The sequence below is a fragment of the Haemaphysalis longicornis genome, unplaced genomic scaffold (genome assembly GCF_048455015.1).
Source record: "Haemaphysalis longicornis isolate Haplotype H1 unplaced genomic scaffold, Haemaphysalis longicornis Haplotype H1 scaffold_1, whole genome shotgun sequence".
NCBI lineage: Eukaryota > Metazoa > Arthropoda > Arachnida > Ixodida > Ixodidae > Haemaphysalis > Haemaphysalis longicornis.
The window spans coordinates 344348347-344350762 of record NW_027526203.1 but is presented as its reverse complement, the minus strand read 5'-3'; the positions used below and the strand labels follow the sequence as shown (position 1 = coordinate 344350762).

Below are 2416 nucleotides of genomic sequence, written 5' to 3'. Positions count from 1 at the left end.
AAAGAAAGAAAAACACGCGCCCAGAGTGGGGACCGAACCCACGCCTTTCGATTAGATCTCGAATGCCTTACCAATTCGGCTATCTGGGCGACTGTGTTCTTTTTCACTTTCTGGGCTATTTATATTTACTAGAAGTGTATCTGACGCTTGAGGGTGGTAGCCAGCGCCACTCTGACTACACGGGGAAAAGGGGACCTTCTTTTCAACCCCCGGGGCGTGACTCAAACGTCTACAGCCTGTCATGAGCGGGTATCTGGCGGGAAGCCCTCTTATGCTACCTAGGCATCAAGGCTGCCAGAACCGAGACCCTCGCTAGGCTTTCGCAGAATAATATAGTAAGGAAATGAGGGGCTCGTTGAGGAAATACAGAAACATAGGTCGGCAGTCTACAACGCCAAAGGAGGCATGGGGTGTGGTTAGGCTCTATTTTTCACTACGGTTAATGAAGTTAAGATTTTTTTTTTAAGTATAAGGAAGAAAGAAAGAAAGAAAAACACGCGCCCAGAGTGGGGACCGAACCCACGCCTTTCGATTAGATCTCGAATGCCTTACCAATTCGGCTATCTGGGCGACTGTGTTCTCTTTCACTTTCTGGGCTATTTATATTTACTAGAAGTGTATCTGACGCTTGAGGGTGGTAGCCAGCGCCACTCTGACTACACGGGGAGAAGGAAACCTTCTTTTCAACCCCCGGGGCGTGACTCAATCGTCTACAGCCTGTCATGAGCGGGTATCTGGCGGGAAGCCCTCTTATGCTACCTAGGCATCAAGGCTGCCAGAACCGAGACCCTCGCTAGGCTTTCGCAGAATAATATAGTAAGGAAATAAGGGGCTCGTTGAGGAAATACAGAACCATAGGTCGGCAGTCTACAACGCTTAAGGAGGCATAGGGGTGTGGTTAGGCTCTATTTTTTACTGCGGTTAATGAAGTTCAGATTTTTTTTTAAATATAAGAAAGAAAGAAAGAAAAACACGCGCCCAGAGTGGGGACCGAACCCACGCCTTTCGATAAGATCTCGAATGCCTTACCAATTCGGCTATCTGGGCGACTGTGTTCTCTTTCACTTTCTGGGCTATTTATATTTACTAGAAGTGTATCTGACGCTTGAGGGTGGTAGCCAGCGCCACTCTGACTACACGGGGAGAAGGGGACCTTCTTTTCTACCCCCGAGGCGTGACTCAAACGTCTACAGCCTCTCATGAGCGGGTATCTGGCGGGAAGCCCTCTTATGCTACCTAGGCATCAAGGCTGCCAGAACCGAGACCCTCGCTAGGCTTTCGCAGAATAATATAGTAAGGAAATGAGGGGCTCGTTGAGGAAATACCGAAACATAGGTCGGCAGTCTACAACGCCAAAGGAGGCATACGGGTGTGGTTAGGCTCTATTTTTTACTACAGTTAATGAAGTTAAGATTTTTTTTAAATATAAGGAAGAAAGAAAGAAAGAAAAACACGCGCCCAGAGTGGGGACCGAACCCACGCCTTTCGATTAGATCTCGAATGCCTTACCAATTCGGCTATCTGGGCGACTGTGTTCTCTTTCACTTTCTGGGCTATTTATATTTACTAGAAGTGTATCTGACGCTTGAGGGTGGTAGCCAGCGCCACTCTGACTACACGGGGAAAAGGGGACCTTCTTTTCAACCCCCGGGGCGTGACTCAAACGTCTACAGCCTGTCATGAGCGGGTATCTGGCGGGAAGCCCTCTTATGCTACCTAGGCATCAAGGCTGCCAGAACCGAGACCCTCGCTAGGCTTTCGCAGAATAATATAGTAAGGAAATGAGGGGCTCGTTGAGGAAATACAGAAACATAGGTCGGCAGTCTACAACGCCCCGTGTAGTCAGAGTGTAGTCAGAGTGGCGCTCCCCGTGTAGTCTCCCCGTGTAGTCAGAGTGGCGCTGGCTACCACCCTCAAGCGTCAGATACACTTCTAGTAAATATAAATAGCCCAGAAAGTGAAAGAGAACACAGTCGCCCAGATAGCCGAATTGGCAAGGCATTCGAGCTCTAATCGAAAGGCGTGGGTTCGGTCCCCACTCTGGGCACGTGTTTTTCTTTCTTTCTTTCTTCCTTATATTTAAAAAAAATCTTAACTTCATTAACCGTAGTAAAAAATAGAGCTCAACCACACCTCTATACCTCCTTTGGCGTTGTAGACTGCCGACCTATGATCGGTATTTCCTCAACGAGCCCCTCATTTCCTTACTATATTATTCTGCGAAAGCCTAGCGAGAGTCTCGGTTCTGGCAGCCTTGATGCCTAGGTAGCATAAGAGGGCTTCCCGCCAGATACCCGCTCATGACAGGCTGTAGACGTTTGAGTCACGCCCCGGGTGTTAAAAAGAAGGTCCCCTTCTCCCCGTGTAGTCAGAGTGGCGCTGGCTACCACCCTCAAGCGTCAGATACACTTCTAGT

At 48.8% G+C, this 2416-nt stretch overlaps 1 non-coding gene across 1 annotated transcript; it reads left to right on the top strand.

The window, feature by feature from the left end:
• Positions 1-1975: 1975 nt before the first annotated feature.
• Positions 1976-2047, top strand: Trnar-ucu (transfer RNA arginine (anticodon UCU)). Its single transcript has one exon. It is a non-coding gene; the product is annotated as a tRNA-Arg (tRNA).
• Positions 2048-2416: the final 369 nt, after the last annotated feature.